Genomic DNA, 13,414 nt, shown 5'->3' on the forward strand with positions numbered 1-13,414 from the left:
TACTATATGATATTACTTATATGCAGAATCTAAAAAGTATAACAAACTAGTGAATATAACAAAAAAGAAGCAGATTCACAGATATAGGGAACAAGTTAGTGGTTACCAGAGGGGAGAGAAGGAGGAGGAGCATTAAAGAGGTGGAGAAGTGGAAGGTACAAACTATTGTGTGTAAGACAGGCTACAAGGATATATTATACAACATGGGGAATATAGCCAATATTTTGTAATAACTGTAAATGTAGTGTAATCTTTAAAAATTGTGTAAAAATTAGCATCTGAACTAAGATGCAGTATAAGTATAGCATACGTACTAAAATTTGAAGACTTAGTATGATAAAAAGATAAAAATATCTCATTAATAATGCTTATGTTGTTCACATGCTGAAATGATAGTATTTGGGACATAATGGGTTAAATAAAATAGATGGTGAAAATTTTATGTTTCTTTTACTTTTTTGATGTGGCTACTAGAAAATTTTAAATTATGTATTTATTTCATTATATGCTTTTGGAGAGCACTGATCCAGATGTTTAGCTGGGAGTTTCTACTGTTTCTTTTAAGTTGTATAGTACACTTATAATGACTAGAGAATTTTTATTCTACAAAACAACTTACATACCTTTACAAATATAACATACTGGGTATTTATTTTATTAGTGTTATGACAAATGATAGGCAACAACCTCAATGGTTTTTTAATAGGGTAAAATAAATGATATTTCAAACACATATGGAATGCTAATCATAAAGAAAATAAAATACATATATACATAGAGAGATGGAAAGATGGTCATAAATAGTAAATAATTAAGACTTTATAAAAGTTATGCACATTTTCACTATTTTCTATAGATTTCTATATTCTTTGCATTTTCAAAAAGCATGTTTCATAGTTAAAAAATAATTAAGTGACATGGATAGTGACATACAACAAGATTTCTTTACATATTTGTTGATCTATGCAACTGTGTTCTAGATTGAATAATGTCTATAAAGTCATAATTTTCAAAATCATTGATGATTTATAGGATCAACCTGTAGGTAAAGTACCAAAGACTTAATTTTAGGTACAGAAAAATTATGAATATTACAAATCCTGCCAATGTAAAAGTAATCAAATTTGGAGATAGTAGGAGAAGAGGCACAATTGCTGATTTTCTCATCTGAGATAATGGAAAGTCAACAGATAGTGCCTAAAAAAATTACCATTTAAATTACTATTTGAGTTCAAAAATTTGTCACAAGGAACTGAATGTAAATAATAACAAAATTATTTTTGGGCTAGTAAGCTAAATTTTCATCCTTCATCAATTCAGTTCAGTCACTCAGTCATGTCCAAGTCTTTGCAACCCCATGGACTGCCACATGCCAGGCTTCCCTGTCCATCACCAACTCTTGGAGCTTGCTCAAACTATGTCTATCAACTTGGTGATGTTATCCAACCATCTCATCCTCTGTCATCCTCTTCTTCTCCTGCCTTCAATCTTTCCCAGCATCAGGGTCTTTTCCAATGAGTCAGTTCTTCCTTCATAGCAAGGAGTAAAATGAAATTATCTGATATGAATCAAATGACAATTTAGATTCTTTTACTAAACATTTCATAATTATTTATTGACTGGAATAAATATATAATAAGCTAGTGAAATCAGTAAACAAAAAATTCTGATCCAGATAAATGTTATAAAATAGTTTTAAGAGGGTGACATGATAAACAGAAACCAGTATGGATGTTATATATTTTGAGATTATGTTTATCCATAATTACCATAAAACTTCATAAATACTGGCTTAAACAATAAAGTTATTTTTCTCATGAAATAAAAAGTGTGGGTTTTCAGTTCATAGCTGATATGGTATCTCAACAATGCTCTCAAGGAACAATGCTCTTCTTTTCTCTCCACTCTGCCATCCTTAGTAGGGATAGCTGCACAACTAGCTTTCTGTCTGCATTCCAGTAAGGAAGGATGAAATGGATAAGCTGGCTTAAGTTATGTCTCATTGACATAACTGAATAGCATGGTCTCCTTTAGCTACAAGGAAGCTGAGAAATGAAGTCTTTATCTTTGCAATACCTACATGAAAGGAAGCTGGAATGGGTTAGCCCAGGATTGTTAAGTGACATCTAAACTGACTTCATGGATGAAAAGAAGGAAGCCAGGCAGATCTCTCTCTTGATGTACTTGGACAGGAACTGAGGACAGGACAACTGAAGCATAGGATGCAAACTGAAGTGTGGTAAGAGATGAGGTTAGAAGGGCAGACAAGAATCAGGTCACTCAGGGGCTTCTCAGTCATGATTAGGCATTTCAGTTTTATTCTAAATGTAGTAGAAGAGTTTAAAAAGGGTTTGACTTAACATTTTAAAGACTTCTCTGGCTGCTGTACAGAAATTGGATTGAAATGTGACAAGGGTTGAAGCAAGGAGTCCAGTTAACATCTGTTCCGGTGGTTCAATTAGGAAACAGTTTGGGTTGGAGTAAAAGGAGCAGAGATGTGTAGAAGAGGAAATATTCAAGATATATTTTGATCAGATAGAATTCTTTTGACTTGTTGATTGATTGAATAGAAAGGCAGAAGAAAAAGAAAGAATTAGGGATGATTTTTAATATGAGCATCCAAGTAGATCATGGTGCTATTTACAGAAGTTGGAAAGACTAAGTGGTATGATTTAGTGTAGGATAGGAAATAGACAGAATCTGGAATTCTACTTTAGAGTTGTTAATTTTGCAAAGGTTGTTACACATGCAAGCTGGAAGCTGGCTTTGGGAGTCCAGAGCTCAGTCAAGAAGTTATGATTAGAGTTAAAATATTTGGAGTCATCAACATAAAGACAGTTTTCCAAGCCACAGATTAAGCATACAACTTAGAATTGTGGTGATAACCACTGGAAAATTAAAAGCAAAATTAGTAAAAAATTATTTTCTCCAGGGAAAGTGATTGGGGTTTGTGGAATTGGGTGGGACACTTTAACTTTTTATTTGGTACTGTGTAATTTTGTGTGTATTTTAATTTCATACATATATTTTTAAAAGAAACATAATGTGAAAGAACAGCAATTGAGAAAGAATAAAATGGCACACAGATAAAAATGTATGACTTAGTGTATTCATTTCACACTTTTCCTATATTGATCTGAATATTCATGCTGGTGGTGGGAGCCAGTTATTTCAGAAGGACAAACCAGAATATTTGGTTTTAACAAAAGCTAAAGAAAACTCATAGATATTTTAGTATTCAGGAGAACCCTACAATTAGCAATTTGGTCTCTTTCACAGTTAATTTTGGGTTAATTTTGGAAACACTTTGACTACATCTTTCTGAACAAGAAATTTTGGTTTAGCTTTTAAATGATCTCAGTGACACAAAGGGTTTAAATAAATTCTGTGGGGCCTTGGGTCCATTGCACTTCAGAATGTCTCAATTCACTCTCCTTATTTGCCCTTCCTTTACCTTCTTAAAGTGACTCCCCAAAACCCACTGAAACTTCTAAGTAAATGGTTGTAGTCTTTTGTGAAAAAAAGAAAATTAATATCTGAAGGAATACCTCAATTGTAAATATGGAATTAGCTGATTTTATTTAATTGGAGTATAATCGTTTTACAATGTAATGTTAGCTTCTGCTGTAGAGCTAATTTTATTATTGAGCAAAGCGAATACCCAGAATGCTTACAGGTAGCCAGAAAGCAGTCACAAAGCTGTAGGGGTAATAGTGGTAAATAACCCACAGGTCAATGCAGGAGACTTAAGAGACGCAAGTTCGATCCCTTGGTCAGGAAGATCCCCTGGAGAAGGAAATGGCAACTCACTCTAGTAATCTTGCTTGGAGAATCCCATGGACAGAGGAGTCTGGTGAGCTACAGTCCATAAGGTCACAAAGAGTCAGACATGACTGAAGTGACTTTATATACACACACAAACACACACACACATGCTTCTCCAATGGCTCAGTGGGTAAAGAATCTGCCTGTAATGCAGAAAACACAAGAGACTCAAGTTTGGTCCCTGGGTTGGGAAGATCACGTGGTGGGAGAAATGGCAACCCACTCCAGTATTCTTGCCTGAAAAATCCCAGACAGAGGAGCTCTGTTTATAAGTAATTAAACTATATTTTATATACATCATCCTACTTTTAGGAATAATCAGCTAGTATTCAGTTTGCATCAGCAGTTACACTGAGTTTACTGACATCCTGTAGTTCATAAATTTTTATCCTGTTTACTCTGACATTGTTTTTTTCATAATTCTTTATCAGATTTTCTCTGACATCCTGTTTTTTTATAATTCTTCATCAGTACCTCCTACGGTTGTCCTTGACAGCAAATCTTACACATGTGATTAGTCATATCCTTCAGTATTTCTCAGTGAGTTTAGATTGTTCTGTTTACTCATGTGGAAGAGCATGAGGGTAGTTGTAGAATAAAACCACACAGTCTCCTGAAACACCCCCGAAGGTTTTGCATCATTGGCATAGGATAGCTAAAATGTGAATGGTATAGGAGTGTATGGATGAGAGAGGAGAGAGAAGCTCAGTTTTGATATTCTAGTTTGAGTTTCTCCATGAGAATATAAGCAAGGAAGCAAGACTCAGATTATACTGCAAGTAGGTAATTAAAAACATATATAGGATTTTAAAAACTGAAATATAAATGTCAGTTTCCACAGTGGTATCCAAGCAATTGCCAATATCAACTATAAATATAATAAACTTTGAAATTCTTATCTATACAGTACTTTCAGATCCATTGTCTGAATTTGAATGTCTTCCCAGATTTATTCCCCCATGATAGTCATTTGGGGGTATGGTGAGAGGAGTAGAGAGTGAACCCACCTTGTAGGACCACATAACTGAATATCTTAAGGGACTTTTCTGAGTTTCAGACATCTTACTAGAAATTATCATTGTAGGATTGAGTTGCATAGTTCATAAATAGAATGGTGGCTCAAATGGAAATGTATTTTATCCCTCAAATATTTTACTCTAATAAACCTATGGAAAAGACTGAGATCAATTTTTACAAGAGGATCTGCTATTTTTGCCTGTATAGCATTTCTATTACTTTTGAGGAATATCCCTATTCAATTGCTGTGCACATTTTTCGCACAGCCTCATGTGTAGGCACATGCTGCAGGCAGAAGAAATTATAACAGCCTCATTCCTCTGGCTAGAGTAGTTATTATAGTTCATTTGGGTACATGATCTATACTAAGTTGATCATTCTTCTTCCCTGAATTGACATTCAGGTACTGTGAGGAAGAAGTACTTTCTTTCCACATACTTTCTAAGCTAAGTGTATATGAATATGGTAATGTTGGTGGCCAATTTTGCCATCAGGCACAGGTAGCCAATTTGCAGATTGAAGTCAGACCACTGAGAGGAGCAAAGTGAAGAGATAACGAATGACGGAGAGCCCTAAATAATAATAGCAGCCTGCAGTCCTCCATTTGAGTTGGGTTATTTGTCCCTTGAAATCAAAAAAAGTATTACAAATGCTGCTTTCTTCAATTGGGTTTGCTTACTGTTGTCTGGATGTGTGTTCATGCATTTTTAGCTTATGTTGTGACTTTATTTGTTTCTCAAATTCATTTGAAAACCCCACAATCTATTTATCTAAATTCTATTAATTGTTTATGTCCCAGGTAATGTCCTTTCTCCCTCAGTCTTCACTGATAGCGTACACAGACTTCCTCTGAACTCTCTGAATTTATTTTTTGTGCCACTAGATGAACACTTAATCCGATATTGCCTTATCATACTTGAATTACAGTTCATGCTGTTATTTAGTGTGTGTGCCTCACCAATTAATTTATAAACTCATTGAGGAGACATATATTACATTTTTATTTTTTAAAGTTCCCCAAAATGATAGGCACATCATAAGAACTTGGCAAATATTTGTTGTCTGTGTGATAGAATAAACTGTAACAGTGCCATATAACAAATCTAAATGGAGGCATTGAGGTGAGAGCCAGATGTATGAAATAATCAAGTCTTCCTTAGTATAATGATACTAATTCAAGCTTTCTTTGCTTGTCTTTTGGTGAGTATGAAAGGGTAAAAGATAAGAGCAAAGTTATATCTACAGAAGAAAGAGCACATTAGATTATAAAATTAGTCTATATTACTGAGAAAAAAATAATGCTTTATGAGGGATCAGTAAACTACACTTGTCTGTCACCTATTTTAATAAATAAAATTTATTGGAACACAGTGCAGAGACCATATGGCTTATACAGACAAAATGTTTACCGTCTGGCCCTTTAAAGAACAGTGGTTTGCTGACTCCTGGCTTCTGTGTGCTTACTTCTTAACTTAGAGAAAATCAGCCACAACAATTTATTTTGGGGAAAATGAATAGAAATGTATACATTCACCAATAGCCTTGGAGTAGTCTCCATTTGCATCTCACCCTGACATAAAGTACTCAAGTTATAACACATAAAAGGGATCAAGGAGGGGTCAGTTTTGGACAGGTTGAGTTTGGCGTGCTGTCGGATATGTGAGTCAAGTTTGGGGACTAATGTCTAGACTTGAGATAAGAATTTGGGGGCATCAGCATAGAGAAGGTGGATCAACCCTCAGGCCTGGATGAAAGCCAAGAGAGTATAGTCAATGAACAAGACTGAGGCTGACCCGAGATGCTTTAAAATTTAGAGATTGAGGAGACTCTGGTAAACAAGTCAAGAAGATGGAGGAGAGGTTCGCTGAGGGTAGGAGGAGGAGCTCAGTTACTTTCTTCTCTGCATTGTCAAAATTGGCTAATGTTGATAAGTTTATAACAGTACTTATTCTATCTAATAAAAGTCATCTCCTTCTCTGTAAGGGGCAACAGAAATTATGGGACTCAGGTCCCCACAAGTGTTTTTTTTCTCTTAGAAAGTGTACCAAAGAAAAGAAATGTTTTAAACATGCCTAGAAACTTAGAAACACCTTTAAATTATTATCCTAGGGATATGATCATCAGAGCTCTTTTTCTGAAAAGCCCATTTTTCTTATTTTTAAAGCAGTAATCTAATTTCTAATACTTTTAGTAATAGCATGGCTCTGGCAGCTAATACATTTTTTTAAATTCTCAGATTCTAATAAAAAATGCATTTGTCTTCTAATGACTGTGTTAAATTAGCTAGAAATGAAGGCTGACCACTTCTTTTATGCTTGATAGAAACATGTTCATAAAATTAGTAGTACCTCAATTTCATCTATTGGTAGATAACAATTTGTATTTACATGTCTTTTAAATGGAAAAGGCTAAGATGTGTATAAATGCAAATCCAGTCATTTTTATTGCACTAAGCATCAAAAGCTTAGATTTGTTATAGACAGAAGCATTTATCTCACTGTTAATGAGAGCTATTTCAAATGATCAACATAAACTAGATAACAGAAATTATCTTGATTTACCATTGTCCAAAAGAGAAAATATAATCTCAATTTTTCTTGATGTATTTGCCCAAATTTTAAAAAGCTCACAGATTGCTTCAATTAAACAGCCTTTTTTTTTTTTTTGTAAGGCAATTTCTATACATATTTTTAGAAATCTACAGCAAATATCCCAAGGTACTGCAAGCTGATCCTTTTATCCTAGTTAATTAGACCAAATAAACATATCTACAGTGTGCTCTGAAGCAACTCATTATCAAATGTGCCTATCAGGTTGAGTGTAATTTGAAGTTAGTTTAGAAGAAAACCTAACAAAGATCAAAGAAGCTGATCTCATTAGACACAATAATACTTTTTGAGAAATTTAATTTAGGTTTAACAGTTATTCTGAGTATAAATATCTTAAGAACTCATAAGACTGTAATAAGCAATATTCAGAGGAAAATGAAGAATAAGCTATAAAAAGATGTTCATTAGATTTTCGAGCTAGAAAAATATTTGACCTGGCAGTCAACATAGTCAAACAGTTGTGAGTGACGAGGAGTTGCTGAGAGATCCCTGATGACTGCTAGTGAATGATATTCTTGGTCGACTTGGTTAGTTGAGTGTGTTTATTAACATTTGAGGAGTAGTACCCATTTACCAGCCAAAAGCACTGTTAAATGTTTTTGAAGGTGTTTGTTGGCTTGCACTGTAGGTAGCTTTGCTTAGGAGGCTTGTTCCCTGATATTTGTCAAAATACAAGGACATTTATTTCATAGATAATTGTCCTGTATTTATTTACATGATGTTTCCATGTTTGGTTGCTATTGATGTATTTACTGGCTGTAAGTTGATTTTTCATTCAGATTTTTAGCACTAAACCAAATCAAAACAAAATAAGTAAAACAAGGGATGGTTTTAATTTTGGACTCTGACTAAACCAGTTTAAGAACAAAAAGTCTTGCTCTATTTTTATCTATACCTAGGAGCAGGGCCAGGACTAGGGTGAGGTGAACTTGCTCAGGCAGCAAGATTCAGGTGGGCTGGGCCAGAGAATAAAGGATCTTTCTCCTATGGAATTTGAATGTTACTCTATAGTTGAGGAGTTAGCTGGGATATTTGAAACAAAGTAATGATGTGACCAGATCTTCCTTTGTAAAAATCAGCTCTTTCCCCAAAACTTACTGAGATAATAAATGAATAACAAGAGTAGAGAGTAATAAGAATGCTATGCCACAAATGTAGTATCAGTGGATTTCTAGTAGAAAGGATCAATGAAATCAGATTAAAGAAGCCACCAAAAACTCTTAAACTTCCTAAGAAGTTAGTTCCTGGAGAAGGAAATGGTAACCCACTCCAGTATTCTTGCCTGGAGAATTCCAGGACAGAGGAGCCTGGTGGGCTACAATCCATGGCATCGCAAAGAGTCAGACACAGCTGAGTGACTAACACAAGAAGGTAGTGAGGTGTTACAGCCTTTGCAGGAAATGAAAAAAAGCTAGCCTACCCTTTTAAGACTTCCTATTTTGGAGAAGTTAGAGTTAGTTGATGGCAATGGTGAGCAGGGGCAAGACAGGGACTCTTCCTCTAGGTACCCCTAACCATAAGTATCACTTGAAGACACACTGAGTCAAACAAGAAATGCATTTAAATAAAAACCCATCAGCTATAACATGATAGGAAAGGACTGATGTTGAGCACTGAAACTATTTAAATAAAGTGTGAACAACTGTTGTGTGTTTTCAAAATGAAACATACTTTTTTGAAATGATGATAATGCTTAAAAATAATCCCCAGATGATAATAAAATCATTCCAAATTATAAACAAACAAAAAAAAAAACAACACCAAAGAGAGGAAAAGGAAGGTATAGGTATGCTAATTATTTTGTCCATCATTGAACAAACAAATAAAACCTGTTTCATTCTCAGCACTGATAATTAGAGACTAGTGGTTCGATAGTAAGATTTACAAGTAAAACAGCATATTTACCTTCCAAGTTACTGGAACTAAAAGACATCAAATAATACATGGACCATATAGCACAAAACTGAAAACTAGCAAGTAAAAAAGGCCAGGAGGCAAAGCATAACATGAGACCTCTTAGGATATTACATGTAAATGGGAACACCCAAAGAAGTAGGATGGGGAAGAGGCAATAATGAGCAAATTCTGCATCAGACTTGCCCCAAATCTGAGATACTATGTCAGGTGAAATGTACAATTTCTTTTAGATTCATCTGTGGACACTCATTCTTTTATGAAGGCAATTTGAAGGATGTTCTGAAAAATGATTTCATTCTCATGATTCAGTTTCTGAGGCCCCAGAGTCCACCAACAGAATATAATACCTCTTTTCTTTAGGCTAGAAATTCTTTCTAGAAAGCCATTAGACATTTCCCAGTTTCATCATAAATCAATCACCCAAATTATTTTTGTTTCCTTTCAAATATATTTTACTGCTTTTATTTAGTTATCAACTACCAATGCCTTGGCTGAAGCAGTTTTTCATACTGTTTCTCAAGGTTAAATGTGAAATAAGATAGCATTCTGGCATGGCCCAGGTAAGTGTTGACAGCCCATATATTTGGAGTAATGGTTTCCTTGCTGAAGTTTCCACTAGTATGAAATAAGAAAATAAGAAAAATACAGTGAATATCTAGAATGGTTAAGTATACTCATTTGTTTCTAATGCAATGGATTCATTTTATGTATTTATTTGTATTTTTATTTCTTTTAAATTTTTATTTTATATTGGAGTATAGTTGATTAACAATGTTGTGTTAGTTTCAGGTGTACAGCAAAGTGATTCAGTTTTTAGTTATATGTATACTTGTATGTACTGTTTTTCAAATTCTTTTCACGTTTAGTTTTTTACAGAATATTGAACAGAGTTTTCTGTGCTAAAGAGTAGCTCCTTATTGGTTATCTGTTTTAAATATAGCACTGTGTATATGTCAATCCCAATCTATCCCCTCCCTTCCACCTGGTAAATATGTTTGTTCTCTAAATCTGTGAGTCTGTTTCTGTTCTGTAAATAAATTCACTTGTATCATTTTTTTTTAAGATTCCACAATAAGCAGTAACATCTGATATTTGTCTTTCTCTGTCTGACTTACTGAGTATGATGATCTCCAGGTCCATCCATGTTACTACAAATGGCCATTTTTTTACCATTTTTTTAATGGCTGAATAATATTCCATTGTATACATGTACCACATCTTCTTTATCCATTCATCTGTCAATTAACATTTAGGTTACTTCCTTTTCTTGGCTATTGTAAACAATGTTACAATGAATATTGGGTGCATGGTATCCTTTTGAACCATGGTTTTCTCCAGATATACACCCAAGAGCAGGATTGCGAGATCCCACTGGGTTTTACTGTTAAAGATTCCTTGTTTTAGGAAATGAGTCACTAGTGGGTAGCAGTTTCTAAAATATCCATATTGGCAAAATAGACTATGTCTTTTAGTAATTCTGCTAGTTTATCTTCTTTTCTTTTAATATTTACTGTTACCTGAGGTCAGAGAGACTCCATTCACTTTTTACTTAAGCACCTGATATCTATTGAGATCTTCCTATGTGTCAAGCACTGGTTTAGGTGCTCAGAACGCATCAGGGAATTACAAAAGTGTTTATTCTCAGGAATCGTAAATACTGCTGAAGGTGGAGTCAAGCAACAAGCAAATAAATATATAATATATGGAATGAACATAAATTCAAAGAAAAAAGTAAAGCAAAGTAAGGAGATAGAGAGTGGTGAGTAAGTGTCTAAATGATAAGGGAACATAAGATATTTGAGTAAGTATCTAAATGGTAAGCGAACATTCCAAAACAGAGATTCATTGGGGGGTATGGGTGGGGAGGGAGTTGTCTGCTTCACACATTGAAGGAACAGTGAGGTGGCCTTTCAGCCTGGAAGTCAGTGAACTAGGAGGAGGTAAATGAGATAAGATTTAAAGAATAGCTCATCTCTATTAATACAATGCCTTGCATATTATGTAATTCAATAGATTGTTTTCACATATGATAGAAAACTCAAATTATAAGAACTTTAAACAGTCAAGTAAAGAGGCAGTAGGATGACTGTGCTAAGTAGGTTATATGGCAGACATTTTTCACAGTTTGAAGAAGCTAAGTTTATAGTGCCAACAGTTTGACAAAAATATATGTAAAGCTCATGATAAAATAAAAATAAATGACTAAAAACTATATTGGCTAAGATGTATTGAAGATAGCAATATTTTGAATTTTTTCCAACTCTTTTTGAGTGCATCAGTTTGAACAAGTTGCTTCTAGTTGAAAGAATAAAGACACAATTAATAGTCATTTTAGTCTTGCTAAGTCTGTGTGAGCATATGTCCCAGACGATGAAAAAGTACATTGCTTTCTTGACTGTGTAACAAATTATTTTGCAATTCAGGCCAGTTCTTCTCTCTTAGTGATAGTGAGGAGCATACACTGAGTGTCAGACAAAAGATCATTGAAAATAACTTGTGATGATAGATGAGTGTGATGGTTTACTAATATAATCAGTATGTAACTTTTACCATATAACTGGGAAGGAGTTTAAAGAATGAGTGACACTGGTATACGAAATTCCTTCCATTTTTATTTATGTAATTTCTCATCAACTATATTTATCAAAAATATGTAATAGGCATGGAGTGTCTATTTCTAAATATTACTAGAATATTTATCCATAGTGAATAAGTTGCAAAAAGCAACCATCAGTCAGTTCAGTTCAGTTCAGTCGCTCAGTCGTGTCCAACTCTTTGCGACCCCATGAACTGCAGCACGCCAGGCCTCTCTGTCCATCACCAACTCCTGGAGTCTACCCAAACCCATGTCCATCGAGTCAGTGATGCCATTCAACCATCTCATCCTCTGTCGTCCCCTTCTCCTCCTGCCCCCAATCCTACCCAGCATCAGGGTCTTTTCCAATGAGTCAACTCTTCGCATGAGGTGGCCAAAGTATTGGAGTTTCAGCTTCAACATCAGTCCTTCCAATGAACACCCAGGATTGATCTCCTTTAGGATGGATTGATTGGATCTCCTTGCAGTCCAAGGGACTCTCAAGAGTCTTCTCCAACACCACAGTTCAAAAGCATCAATTCTGCGGCGCTCAGCTTTCTTCACCGTCCAACTCTCACATCCATACATGACCACTGGAAAAACCATAGCCCTGACTAGATGGACCTTTGTTGGCAAAGTAATGTCTCTGCTTTTAAATATGCTATCTAGGTTGGCCATAACCTTCCTTCCAAGGAGTAAGCGTCTTTTAATTTCATGACTGCAGTCACCATCTGCAGTGATTTTGGAGCCCAGAAAAATAAAGTCTGACACTGTTTCCACTGTTTCCCCATCTATTTCCCATGAAGTGATGGGACCAGCTGCCATGATCTTAGTTTTCTGAACGTTGAGCTTTAAGCCAACTTTTTCACTCTCCTCTTTCACTTTCATCAAGAGGCTCTTTAGTTCTTCTTCACTTTCAGCCATAAGGGTGGTGTTATCTGCATATCTGAGGTTATTGATATTTCTCCCGGCAATCTTGATTCCAGCTTGTGTTTCTTCCAGCCCAGCGTTTCTCATGATGTACTCTGCATGTAAGTTAAATAAGCAGGGTGACAATATACAGCCTTGATGTACTCCTTTTCCTATTTGGAACCAGTCTGTTGTTCCATATCCAGTTCTAACTGTTGCTTGCTGACCTGCATACAGGTTTCTCAAGAAAGCAACCATACCCACTAGCATATATTTCCAATAAAGTTTTACTTTTCTATATCTAATAATTATTAATATTCATTTTGTATTGATTAATTGATTTCTGATAATTATAATATACAAATGAAGAAGAAATATTTTATTTTATTTTATTTGTTTATTTTTTTTAGAAGAAATATTTTAACACAACTTTATGGATTTAATAAATTTAAAAACAGCATTTTAAATTATATATAGATTTTTATGCCTCCAAAGCAAGCTAGATTGAGTAACAAAAGAATTTCAAATATAAAAATAGATTGGACTCGGGTAAAATTCAATG

General features: G+C 34.7%; 1 protein-coding gene across 2 annotated transcripts in view; it reads left to right on the forward strand.

Moving 5' to 3' along the window:
• The window catches only part of FBXO4 (F-box protein 4), a 287,893-nt gene that overhangs the window by 101,961 nt on the left and 172,518 nt on the right, over positions 1–13,414 (forward strand). The gene's annotated exons all lie outside the window — the stretch shown is intronic.

Source organism: Giraffa tippelskirchi, chromosome 8, assembly GCF_054371585.1.
Source record: "Giraffa tippelskirchi isolate mGirTip1 chromosome 8, T2T-mGirTip1v1.2.pri, whole genome shotgun sequence".
NCBI lineage: Eukaryota > Metazoa > Chordata > Mammalia > Artiodactyla > Giraffidae > Giraffa > Giraffa tippelskirchi.